The sequence below is a fragment of the Lemur catta genome, chromosome 5 (assembly GCF_020740605.2).
Source record: "Lemur catta isolate mLemCat1 chromosome 5, mLemCat1.pri, whole genome shotgun sequence".
NCBI lineage: Eukaryota > Metazoa > Chordata > Mammalia > Primates > Lemuridae > Lemur > Lemur catta.
In genome coordinates, this window is record NC_059132.1 from 88,861,908 (window position 1) to 88,876,587 (window position 14,680).

The window sequence follows — 14,680 nt, forward strand, 5'->3', positions numbered from 1 at the left end:
TTGCCTTTATGATGATAGGTAGATATGTTTTTAACAGGAAAGGTATTCAAAAGTACACAGTCTGCTTCCCTTAAGCACTGCCAACCTAATTTTTAAGTTCCATAAATGTAGTCTTGAGCAAGAGATTATAAAAGTTACAAAATTTTGATGGATTGGAATTCAAAATAGCTTTAATGTTACTTTAGTGCTCTTACTTGTGTGAGTTTGAGAGAGAGAGTGTGTGTTTGTGTGTATGTGTGTGTGAGAGAGAGATTTTAAACTGTCAGACTCTACCTGGGAGTAACTATTTTTTTAATGAACAATTTGATGTTAATGCTATTGCAAAACGCACTGACGATTATATAACCACTGCACAGTGTGTTTTCTATAACTAAATGAGTAAACATTTTGCAATATTTTAAAATTATGGCATAAACAAACACAATGCTCTCTTATTCCATGCTATGAGGAGAGTTTATTTTTAAGGCTGCCACTTTTAAATTTCATGGAATCTGAACAAAGCAAAACTGGAGAAGGGATACTTTTTGTCTGTGACTGTTAGTATCTGCTCAAAAGCTATGCCTTCCATCACTTTTAAACAAAACTGTCACTTTGCAAAATTAGATTATTAATTTCCACGAGGCATGAATCTCAACCTTCGTGGTACTTTTATCAATATAATCATTAAGAGAAACTTCATGAATGCTTAATGAAAAAGAGGCATTTGCATCATATAAATACCTCCAATCTTCTGTTCTGTATGCAGTGGCTGCATTACCATCTGGCAAAGGTTTCAGTTGACTGAAGCTGAAGCAATAAATTAATACAGTAAAAGATGCTACCAACAGTTTTAAACCAATTAAAATGCTTGAAGCAGGCTCAATGCATGTTAAAATGTTATGTCTACTTCTGCCAACAGCCATGCACGAAAGCAATATAATGAGCCAACCATGGCTGAAGAGAAGTTAGCAGGAGTCAAGGGTGCTTTTCATTGTGGGCACTTATGACAAAGGCTTACACAATTATAAAGTAAATACTGGCACATGCCCACCCTCTTCACAACGACAATCTCATCTCTCAGACAAAGGGTGAAACTTACTGTTTATTTTCATTGAACATGTAAACACTATTGTATTTCGAATGACGAAGTTTGGGATTTCATGTCTTTTTGAGAATTCTCTACTTGTTGGGATACATTAGTGGGAAACTTACATTAAATTTTCAAAATTTGTAGAAATCACTACCGGACTAAAGAGAAGATATTTGCCACAAAATGATTTTGAAAAGTGTTTTTCTCCAGTTTATTTATTATTGTTTTGTTTTGTTTCAAAGCTAGTTTTTATTTTAAATTGAGATGGCTAGAAAGAAAGCAAGAGTTTATGGAAGTCTTTCAATATGTAGATAATTCTCATAAGACCATTTAACATATGCCATTTATATCTACCTGAGTTCACACAAAATAGCAAAATGAATTAACAGAGAGCAATTCTTTCTCATAAGGCAAATCTAGTATATTGGTGTATTGTGATAATAAATTAGAAAAATATAAAATATGTATTTTTCATCATAAGACATTTAAAATATTTTCACAAAGCAAAATGAGATTATCTATCTATTTATCTATCTACCTATCAATTTATCATCCATTTCTAAATGGACAGCATTGATATGCATTATTAATGGAAAAGACACACTGTCCAAATAACTTGAAAAATATTAGCAAATTCAGATTTACTTTGCCTTATCATGATTCCTATAAAATCTAGTAAGCTTCTAATTAATATTAGTTATCATTATTATCAAGAATATTATTCTACTAGGAAAATCATTATCCATGCTATAAACTAAGTTGATTTCATTTGTACCTAACTCCAATTCCATTCCAAATAAATATAATTGATTCTTCTATTTGTTTCACCTACTCTTTAGCAATCAGAATATGTGTCTGATGACAATTTTTTTAAACGTGACTATTTTTGTAAAACCCCTCTGAAAAGTATATAATGTGCACTGACAATAATAACTCCATAATGGTACTTTCATTATAATGAATTTGCAACTCAGAGATGCTTTCAAGACAGCTTTTTAGTGATAAATCTTGAAGCATGGCAAGCTTACAATACAGTTTTCTATGCTCATGAAATATGAATGGAGTAGGTTATTATGATGGTAGTTTTGAAATATAGTACACCTGTGTGAAACATTATTACAATAATCTGTACCCAATTTGCATAATGTCAATCATTTAGCATTCAATGAAATGTCTTTATTTTAAATTAAAATAATGTTTTCCTAACTTCAAAATAAGTAAGGTTGTGATTAAACTTGTATTTCCTGAACTGTAGAGCCCTTTTATTCTTTTCAAAAGTCACCTATGCACGTAATTACTTCACACATTAATGTTAGTGATGTGATCATAAAAGGAGATTTTTAATTGAAATATAGGTAGACACAATGTTCTATTTCATATAAAGAGGTTAAATCAAGACAAGGTAAAAATGAAAATAACAAGTTTCCTCTGCCAATTTAATATTCAGAATGTTAACAATATCAAGCTTACACTATTATTTGATCATTATCCCTTAGTCGAGGTCCCACAACCTCTATTGTGTTAATTTTGCTTCTATTTAAATGCTGCTAAACTTTTGCCATGTTGGCCATAGGCTATGCAGATGTGGACATAGGATAACAAGATAGGATCATTAGAGTCAAGGAAGATAAGAGGGGCAAAAAGCAGCTCATATCATAAAAACATTATTGTTAAATTCAAAAAATGCTCTGATATTAATATAATAAGTGTCCCATTAGCAGTGAAGATACTGATTCTTACACAAATTCATAAGGTTGGCCTTATAGGTTAGCTTGGGCATCCTTACATGACATCTAGGTTTCAAGACTACAAACCTTAATAGGTAAGCATTTAAAAAGTCTCTGTTTATGTCATATTGCCTGACTTTCCACTGGCCAAATTAAGTCACACGGTCAAGCTCAGATTCATTGTGGGAGGGAACTGCATAAGCTCATACCTACTAGGATTTATAGAAACTATTTATATATAACTATCCCCTACAGTAGCTACCTACTCCTTTTTTTCTAGTATTTTGAGTATGAATTATAGTTGTCAAAGATTCTTTCAAAATAAAGGACCTGATAATCTGGCTATAACAATTCAATTATATATAAGCCAGGGAAATTTATTCATCCCAGGACAGTTTCTCTTCTAAATTCAACTTGTTTTATGTCTTATATATTTTAGAAATCATTAAAAAGTAAGCAAATGTTAATAAGATTATAAAATAGGCAAATTACAGTAGAACAGGCTATCATTTCTTATATATGGATTCTGCAGGGAATGCTAACTCCACATTCATAACTTGTTCTCTATCTTTCAAATCTTCTCTCCCATATAGCATGACGCTCCTCTTGATCTTGTTGAGGCTGAACACTTCATAGTCACTAACCGTTTTTAAGAAACTCAAAAATGTCTTCCAAACAATAAATAATCTTGCAGCACATATTTTAAATTGTTAAGAGTATAGAATTTACTAAGTAGTATGATTTCATGCATACTCAAAATGAAGGTCAAACTTTATTTTTTAATTTAAAAAGGAAGGGTTTCCGGGCAGATGGCAAGGGGAGGGGTCTGGGTATATACACACCTAATGGATGTGGTGAGCATCGTCTGGGGTAATGGACATACTTGAAGCTTTGACTCAGGTGGAGCAAAGGCAATATATGTAACCTAAACATTTGTACCCCTGTAATATATTGAAATAAAAAAAATAATTTAATAAAATGCTAAGACATTTTCTCCTTTAAAAAAAAGAAGTAATAATCCATAAAAAATGTTTCAATATTCAATACATTTTTCTTAAAGCAGGTAGTAGTACCCTGAGGTACCCATTCTAAATCTTCTAGAGAACCCTCATGTTCTGATCACCTCCCAAAGGCCCCACTTAAGGCCATCACTTTTGGGTTTAAATTCCAACATATGAATTTTAGAGAAACATATACATTCAAATTATACCATTTGATTATAATCTCTATAAGAAATATGTATTTAACATCTTCCTAGTTTTGATGTTGCTCTCAGGATAGGCTTATCCATAATAGGCTATCAGATATTTTTGATAAATTGGTATAATTTCTAAGAAAAAATGTTTTTATTTAAAAAGTATAAGCAGATTTGTTGTTTGGAAGTAAGTATAGACAAGGGTAAATTTGTTCTATAATTTCCTTTGCTGTGTCTTCATGAGAAAATATCATTAAAAAAAGAAGAAGAGATAGAAATAATATGTCTAACAAAATTATTTTTCCCAATAAGTGAGCAAAAATAATACTTTAAGATTTATCTCAGTTTTTTTCTTTCTAAACACATTTAGAACATTTATTGATAAGGAAAATTAATTATAAATTCCATTTTAAATTGACCAAAGATATGTCTTTCTCTAAGATTTTTCTGCTCTCTTCTCAACCATAGATTTCCCTAAAATTATAACATACTGAAACATTTTGAGTTTTTTATTGTTTTGCTAGCTCATTGAGGTATAACCAACATATTCAAAATTATATATGATATGCAACATTATGTTTTGATATATGTATGCATTGTGAACTGATTATCACAATCAAGATAATTAACGTATCTATTACTTCACATAGTCACTTTCTATGTACATGTATGGTAAGATATACTCACTCAGGAAATTTAAAGTATACAATACATTATTATTATCGGCAATTACCATGTTGTACAGTAGGTCTCCAGAACTTATTCATCTTATAACTGAAGGTTATCCAAATATTTTTATTGATAGTTCCATTAATTGTATAATCATATTTTAGCAATATATAATAATAGGAATGAAACTTTATTATTTTTACTAGTTTTGAATTTGGTAACATTTTAGTTTAATAAACTATGGAAAGTTGGAAACTGCCACAATAAACAACTAATACCAATCTAGTGTCCTAGCTTAAAAAATATAGTTGTTTTTCATTTTTAGCCACTTTATAAAACCTATAATCACAGGGTCATGTGCATTTATGAGCTATAGCAGAGAATGACAAGATTTCGCAATTATCCATTTTTCTCCTCCTTTTAGTTGGTAAGGGGGCTAAGATGTTAGAGACTATATTTCTGAATCTCTTTGTAGTTGCATGTGGCCATGCCACTAATTATAGCAGGTAACATGAAAGGGGCAGTAATGCATTTACTCTCAGAGCAGATATTTATAAGGCAATTGCTTGCTATCCAGTTCCTCTCTTCCCCCTTTGCTATAGACTGAGATGTGAACTTGATAGTGGGAGCAGAGCCATCTGTGCGCCGGAAGGCCATACCTTCGGTCATGACAGATAAGATGAAAATAATCAGTTTCTGTGTGACTAGTGGTATAAAACCACTTACCTTGACCAACTGCCACCATGGGCTGCTGTGTAAGAGATTGACACAATTCTGTTGTATTTGTAGTACTTCATTGCATACTTTTGTTACAAGTAATAATACCTCACTAAATAATAAGCTTTGTAAATGTTAGTTGAAATAGATCCATAGAAATTATGTGAAAAAAATGATTCTGATCTCTTGAAAATTAAGATGTTGACGCTTACATTGGAAATTGTTTCTAGCCAAATTTATCACTGAGTTTTTTCAAGTAGAAGAAACAGAAAATGTAAAGGCTAAAAGTCACAAACCTGCTGAAATGTTAATGTGGATTACTGCTTTAGACAATTTCTTAAACAAAAAGACATGGTTTCAAATTAGAGGTTGGAAAGCTTTTAAAAAACAGGAATCAAAGAAGGACAAGGGGTGGTAATGAATTAAATAGGAGGTGATGGTATAGTGCCACTGTTGAAAAGGTCAATGTTATTCTCAAGTGCACATACAGAGTATCTTCTTGTAAAGCAGGGGAGTTAATATTTGAAGAAACAGCCTTGTTCCAAGGACGTCTAAAGCACACCACGGTGCATTATTCTTCTCTTTAAGGAGACAGAAGCAATCAAAATAAACCTCAGAATAGGAAAATGATTTGGGGCCTAAGAAAACATATTTGCTACATTCACAGTGGATCCATTACATGGTTATCATATTAAATCCATCAAATATATTTCTCCTTGCTTAAAATAATTATTGTATGCATAAATATCAATATTGAGTCAGTAATACCCTGAATTGTAATACTTAATTTAATACTTGTGATATAAAAATTATAAATTTACTAGAGGATCAATATGTGGCTAAATCAATATGGTCTAATATATGATTTAAATTAAGAATAAAAACCAATTTTAATGTTTCACATTATACACAAGAAAAATAATAGTATTGCATAGTAATTATTTAAAATATGACTATATCATAATTAAACATGAAAACCCTTAGAGCAATTTTAATTGAATACCTACTTTAGGACTTAGATTACAGAGGAACTGTTACAAAGTGACCTGGACATACAAATTGGGGAAGAAGATAATTAGATAATAATGTAAAACTCAGCCACTCTGTCCAGTTCTCTCTCATTTCCTCCAACACACACATCGACCCCCAACACACACATACAACAAAGAATCTTATGTATATATGAAGGGTACTCTCTTTCCATATCCACTAGGTTTGCCACTGATAATGTTTTTTTCATTTGGAATAAATAGTTGTTTAGTTAACCTTATTAACAAATGTAGGCAAAAAGAGTATCACCAATCTATCTGTTCATTCCTCCTGCTGAGAATCCAAGCAAGATAGCTTCCCTGCAAGCACCCCAGGATAGATGCTTTGTTAAAATATGTGTCTCTTCAGCTGGGAATGTTGTACAGTAATACTTCTCATTTTTTACAAGCAATAAATATGCTAGCAAAGTTTGGTGTATTAGATGTATTCTCCAAGCCCAGCATCTTTTCTGGAAGTTGTGCATTGGTGGCAAAAGCTAATAGGGCTGCAGCAGCACTGTTTCATTAGCAACAAGCACTGTGATGAAATGTCTATTTCTTTTGCAGACGCTTACTTCCTTGTGCTGCACTCATTGACTCCTCTGTGTGAATGGTGGTGACCTTAAATTGCATTCTTAACTCACTTCACCACCAAAGTAGTACACTTCATAGCACTAGAGAATTCTTTGGGTTCTTCTTATCCAGAGCATGAACTGTTCATATATGGTATAAATATGGGGGAAATTGAAGCATCAAGGCTTCTACAGCATGGACAGGCAGAGGCTTGGTAAGGACATCAGAGAAAACTGAGAGATTTCTGCACTATCTGGTATTTATTTTGAATTTATCTCAACAAAGAATCTTAAATTGTAGAGTGGTTGGAGCTAAACACAGAATAAAATTTGGCACATTCCAAGTATTCCCTCTGGGAAGATCCCCAAGCTGGAAAATGGCTCCTTGTCTAATATCTCCACTCTTTTCTTTAATCCCGATAATTATTGAACTAAATACTTCTGGGCGTTTCCATTGTTGTTGTTGGTTCATTTTAAATACATGTTTGGTAATACTCTAAATAGCATGTAGATCTGGAAGGGACCTGAGAGAACACAAGTATTCACCCTAGCATCAAGCTCAATCTTTCCTGGCACTTATTTTTCTGTGCAATGCTTTTGTGCACACTAATCTGCTTTCCCTTGATGTTGCTTTCAGATATGCCATGCATATACTTTTAGACTCAGCACAAAAGCTAATGACATTGGGAACTTGCAGATTCATGTTCCTCCCAGCCTGGATTAAATGCTTCTTCACTTCCTTCCACAGTATGTCATGTGTACCTCTATCACAACATTCCCCACCAATGGCTGTAATTGTCATTTTACTTCTAACTCTTCTTTATTAAATTGCAACTCGCTTTCATTTTTCTAATCTCAGGAAACTAGAACAAGTGTACGGCACCTCTGTGTCCTCAACAAGTGTTTATTGAATAATGTAATGAACTACTTACTTTACACATAGTAAATTGTGGCTCATATTGATTAAGGGGCTCATGGTTATTAAATTACTTGCAAAGTCAAGACGTTGCACCTACCTCTTAGGCTAAAGGTCTTGTCATTTCAAATTACGTGTACTCACAAGCAGTTATTTTCTCTTTCCATCTTCTTAGTGCTATGTCAACATATATTTATAACTATGAGTGTGTTGACCAAATAAAATTTTAGCTAAGGAAGTTAAGTGCATAAAAAGCAACTACTTAAGAAAACATTTATTTACCTTTGTTTTGTCTCCTCATGATTTTCTACAATTGTTCATACATCTGCCCTCACTTGCTCTGTCACATCTGTACAAATCTGCAGGAAAAAAAGGTGCAAAATAACATTTCTCAGTTTGTTGAACAGCAGTCTTATTAGACAGTGTTGAGGTGCACTTTGGCTCGGCCCCAGTGCTGGGAAAAGCCGGTGAAGCCTGTGAAATGCCTTGAGAGAATTATTGGTGACAAGGTCTCAAGGAATTAAACATATGCCAATTTCTCACTCTTTTTTTTCTGATTCATAAAAAGATTATAGAGTATAGAGCATCAAAGATTTACTTTTTTATCATAAGACTCTTTCCCAAGGTGGACTAATGGGACATTTTATATTCAAACAGCCACAAATATCAACTTTTCAAATAAAACAGTTATCTTCAGCACAGAAAGAATTTTAGGGCAAAAAAACTGAGATTATTTAGGACAATCCTTTTTTTTAGATGCACAGCAATTGAGGGACAGAGAAAATAAGCCATGTGCTCAATATTATATTGCTAATTAAGGGCTAATATAATTCTAGGTTCCTTCCTTTAAGCCGAAATTTCTTTGACTATATTAACTCCCTTCATAATTTCATAAAAATAAAATTGTCATACTTTTGAAAAAATGTATTTGAGAAAATCTGAAACTTAATTTTATGAAAATGAGAATACACATGCTAGCTTAGAGTTGGATCAACAACACATTTTTTTAATATTAATCCTAACCATCAAAATAAGATAAGTGGAATATAGCATATCATTTTTATCTCCATGATAATTTCAACTTTTGTCATGTAGTCAATTATGATGCATATGCAACTGTATTTGAAATTTTTAAATTTTATCTGATCTACCCTACACCAAGTTGAGTTTTATCTTATTAGTTGTTTCTTATAAAGCATTTTCCCAAGTAAACTGGAAATTGCTCCCCCTTTTCTAAAGCATAACTCTTTTTACATTAATTTAAATGTTTGGATCCAAATTCAGAGTTTTATGGAGAGGTTAAACTTTAAAAAATTATTCAGAATTCTATCATAAAATCAATACTATATTTTGCACAATTTAGGCAGTGTATCAGTGTTCTGGAACTGACATAACAAAGTATTACAGACTGAGTGGTTTAAACAACAGAATTTAGTTTCTCACAGATCTGGAAGCTACAAGTCCAAAATTGAAGTGTTGGCAGGTTTGACTGTTTCTGAGGACTCTCTCCTTGGAGAGTAGATGGCCGCCTTCTCACTGTGTGCTCACATAGTCTTTTCTGTGTGAGCAGCCATCCCTGGTATCTCTTTGTGTGTCCAAATTTCTTCTTCCTATAAGGACACCAATGAGATCGGATTAGGGCCTACCTCCATTGCCCTCATTTTAAATCAATGACCTCTTTAGAAGTCCTATCTCCAAATACAGTCACCTTCTGAGGTACCTGGGGCTAAAGCTTTAACATGTGAATTTAGAGGTGGGCACAATTCTGCCTCTAACAGGAAGCTTATACTGAAACATATTAAAATGTTGGTCTCTGCAGTGTTATGAGGTAACGATACCATGGGAAAGCAGTCTGGTTTAAAAGTTGATAGTTCTGAGTACCAGACCTGTCTCTCTCTGCAATTGTCTATCCTTGTACAAGTCTCAAAATCTTTCTATGCTTCAGTAATGTTAGTAGCAAAATGAAAAGGTGGGGCAAAAAAATTTAAGTCTCTTCTCACTAAAATTCAATGACCCATGAACATTTTAAGTATGTAAAAATTCATTTTGATTACATACTACCTCTGATATTTTTCATAATATAAAATAATGAAGTTCCAATTTCTCAAGGTTCCTAGGCTATCTTTTAAAATAAGAATATAACTCTTTCCACTTTGTTGCCTTCAAAGTTTTGCTATCAGGACTGTGTTAAAAATGCAAAATGAATTTTTAACAGAGCATTGACACAGCGCATTGTTAATGCGCCTCCAGGCATGTAATTAGCTGAGAAGTTTAATCTTTTATATTCCAGAGTTTGATCAGAATGCATAAACTCAGAAAAGCTATAAAGTATTGACCAGTGTCTTTGATAATAATAAAAAGGAAGTTCTAAGCAGCACGTCTATAAATGCAAATGCTCCTTGTTGCTTCTCAATAACTATATTAAATATAATGAAATTATTATTTTTATTTTTGAATATCAAATAGCAGCAAAGTATATACTATCTTTCTTACCTTAGATTTTTGAGAGATTTATTTTGCTTTGGAAGACTTGAAAAGAGTCAAGGTGGACCTTTGACAAATGAATGATTTATTCTATGAATGATTCATCTTTAACAAATCATATTGCCTACTAAGGGTAAAAAAGACTACTAGGTGAATATAGAAAATGAAAATATAATGTAGGTTATATAATTATTAATAAATTAATGCATTTCCCATTTATCTATGTTGTGTAAATACTAACACACATTTATTTCAGTAGCATTCAACCTTATATTTGGACATACAACATTTATCTGATAAGTGAGGTTAGAAGGCATCAGAATTGTACTGTATACTGGTGATTCATGATATGAGAGCAATGTGAGTAAGGACCAGAAAAGAAACCTCACATATGAATTGAAAAGGTGTAAAAATAGGAGAAAGTTAGAGATACTAACCTCATTAGTCTGGAGGTGATTTTATTTCATTTGGTAAGCTTGTGCATAGGTGTATATTCTAATGGTTACAAACTGTCTCTTTTATTATTTTTATATTCATTCACTCATCATTCAACAAATAGGAGGTGGTAAGTAAATTTTGTTGATTAGAAATTACATGTATCTGTTTAAGTCATCTCCATATTGCTTTCCACAGGGGTTGCACTAGTTTGCAGTTCCACCAACAGTGTATGAGTGTTCCTGTCTCTCCACATCGACGCCAACATTTTTATTGTCATGGGACTTTTTAATAAAGACCATTCTCACTGGGGTTAAGTGATATCTCATTATGGTTTTGATTTGCATTTCCCTGATGATTAGAGATGTTGAGCATTTAACAGATACAAGTAGACCTACCATTTGATCCAGCAATCCCATTATTGGGCATCTACCCGAAAGAACAAAAGACATTCTATAAAAAAAAATCTGCATTCTATAAAAAAGAATGTTTATAGCAGCACAATTCACAATTGCCAAGATGTGGAAACAACCCAAGTGCCCATCAATCCATGAATGGATTAATAAAATGTGGTATACGTATACCATGGAGTATTACTCAGCTATAAGGAATAATGGGGATATACAATCTCTTATGTTCTCCTGAATAGAGTTGGAACCCATTCTACTAAGTGAAGTATCCCAAGAATGAAAAAATAAGCACCACGTATACTCACCATCAAATTGGTTTCACTGATCATCACCTAAGAGCACATTCAGGAATAACATTAATTGGGTGTTGGGCAGATGTAGCGGGGAGGGGATGGGTGTATACATACATAATGAGTGTGATGCACACTGTCTAGGGGATGGACATGTTTAAAGCTCTGACTTGGGGGGGTGAGGGGCAAGGGCAATATATGTAACCTAAACTTTTGTACCCCCACAATATGCTGAAATAATTAAAAAAAAGGAAATTACATGGGCCTCACAGACAAATCATGGAGTCCTGTTGTGTCTCTGCTTTAGGAGAAATGTGGAGTTTAGTTCTGGTGTGGTTATGAAATATTCAGCTAGGAGTTTGGCTAAAGCTTGAAAGTGAGAATAATGCAGACCACTGTATCAGGAAGACAGAATATTATCATAATATGAAGTAAGCAGTGGTAAGAGAAGTATGAGAAAATAACTCTTTTTGGAAGAGATCAGTCCTATGGCTAAGATAATCCTGATATCAGTATTTAAAAAAATTATAATGGCAGTTAATTTGCACCAGCCACTCTTCAGAAATCAGCTATCCATGGATTAATGAGATAATGCAATCACCTTACAAAAGCAATCTTTTGAACCCAGTTGGAAACAGAAATGGGAATATAAATAAACAGAATTGATCTGTCCTATTTTTGTACTTCCATTTATACTGTATTACATGTTTGCAGTATTGTTTACATATCATTGAGATAGTGGAGTACTCATGTGATACTATTTCATGTTTCTCTGTGGATATCGTAATCTCATTCAGCACTTTGTAAGATCTTTGAGATATAACTCTATCTCAATCATATATGTATTATTCACAGCACCATTCATTCTTTCAATACATATTTATTGAACCTTTACTATGTGTAGATTATGGTGCTAGATACAAGATAATTGAAAGGCAATTTACTATTGCTGGCATTAGTGAACACTGTGGTCCCTTGGTCCTTGGGGACACACATACATACACATTGTACTACTACCTGTATTTGATGTATATACAAGGAACAGGAATATTGGGGAATGTGTGAGCAGGGATCTCTCTAAGGAAGTCAGATAACCATATTTGATAATGTGTAGTCCTTCATATGAGATTAGAAAGATAACTAGGTGTTTATGTTGTGGTCAATAGAGGGCATACATTTGCAAAGTGTGAAATTTGTGAGCCTGCCCTGTGTTTGGGAGTTACAGAAAGTTCGTTATTATAGGAGCCTCAGGTGTGAGAACTAGGGTAGGGATTCCAGGATGGGTGAATTATGAAGGGCAGGAAGAAAGTCAAAAAGGGAGGGGTAGGGACATGAAGACAGGAAAGATATAGTAGGCAAGGATGATCAGTAGAAAAGGGGACAGATTGCATAAAGATATTCTATCATGATAGAGTGTTTGCATTTTATACTTTGTGAGAGCAAGACTCATTGAAGAAATTTAGCAAGAGAGTGACAATAAAAATTGTATGCGAATAAGATATTTTGGCAAATAATAGATGCTTAGAAAGTATTGAATTGAAAAAATATAACACTTGAAAATCACAGAAATTCTTTTGGGAACATCTGAAAACAGTCATTATTGCAATGATTCAAAAATGAAAGGGAGCAGAAACATCAACTAAGGTTATTTATTAACCATGTCAATTCCAAAATCCACTCCAGACTTTTACATTAACTGGGAATGGCCTTGGGGATCTGTGTGCTAGCAAGCACTCCCAGGTTACTCTTATATAGGTGGTGGCTGAAACGTATTTTGACAATACTACTTTACAGGCAGCTCCTGAATGTAGTTTCAGCGGACCACATTAAGTATGAAGGGTACTGGGTTTAAAACCTGGCTCTTCACTAAGAATAGCAATGATAATAATACGTAAGTGTATCTGTGTGCACGTCCATGTGTGTATGGAGGTGGGCTGCCTCGAAATCTTGAAAATGCTATTGTAGTTTAGTCACCTAGAATTCAATGATTCATTCATGTGAAACATTTTCTTTTTCTTATTTTAGGTGAGGAAATTGAGACTTATAGAAGAAAGGTGACTTATTCCAGGTCACACACAATACCAAAGGCAGAAGAACCACCAAAACTAAATTCACACATGTGACTCCCTAGTTCCTTTCAATTTCTTCTCTACCTCACAACAATAGGTAGCCTATTTACAGGACACCAGGAAATCCTTTGATATTTTTTATTCTTATAAATAAAATGATCAGTTCAGACTAGTGGTTCTCAACTGATAAAGAAATAGTTAACAACTTTATGCTCACAAATTCGATAACCTAGATTAAATAGAACAAGTTCTTGAAACCCTCCAGTAAACTCACACAGGAGGAATAGATAATCTGAATAGGACTATCGCTACTAAAGAAATTGAATTACTGATTAATTTTGGGGTAGTTTTGCCCTCAAAAAGACATTTGGCAATGTGTTTTGATTATCACAATTTCAGAGGTGAGAGTGTAACTGACATAGCAAGGATAGACCAGGGCTGATGCTAAAGATGGGAGAGCCAGCTCTCCAGCAAACATTATCCAGACCAAAATGTCAATTGGACTGAGGTTGGAAAATGCTGATTCAGAATAAGTACATACAAAGGTCCATTCCAGCTCTAAAATTCAATAAATATCAAATTGTTCATGTATCTAATATAGCAAATAGGATTCAGTGCTACAGGTATTGAATTTTTTCTGTCTACTCTAAATAGTTAATAATCTCTTAATTTTTTATTCTGATATCTTTTGGACTCAGTATCTATATTATTTCAATTTTTGTCTCTAAAACATGTTGAAAAATTAAAGAGGACATTACGATTCACTGATTTCCTACTATGTGATAGGCAATTATTGTGTGTATTGGCATATTTGATCCTTAAAGTAGTATTTTAATATAGACATTATTATCCCTGCTGACCCTCTTGTAGTATAGATAGCTCTATAATATTGTACTTAGAAATAATGATTTGGTTTGCCGTAGCAAAGAAAACAAGTTTCTTTTTCTTACTCACTTATCTTTCTAATGGATGGATGTGGTTAAACCATCTGAGCCTCAGCACAAGCTCATGCTGTGCAGGATCTTCTCCATGGTGCAAAAGTGAGATTTTCAGGGAGAAAGGCAGATCAGCATATGTTTCACATGACTCTGCATGAACA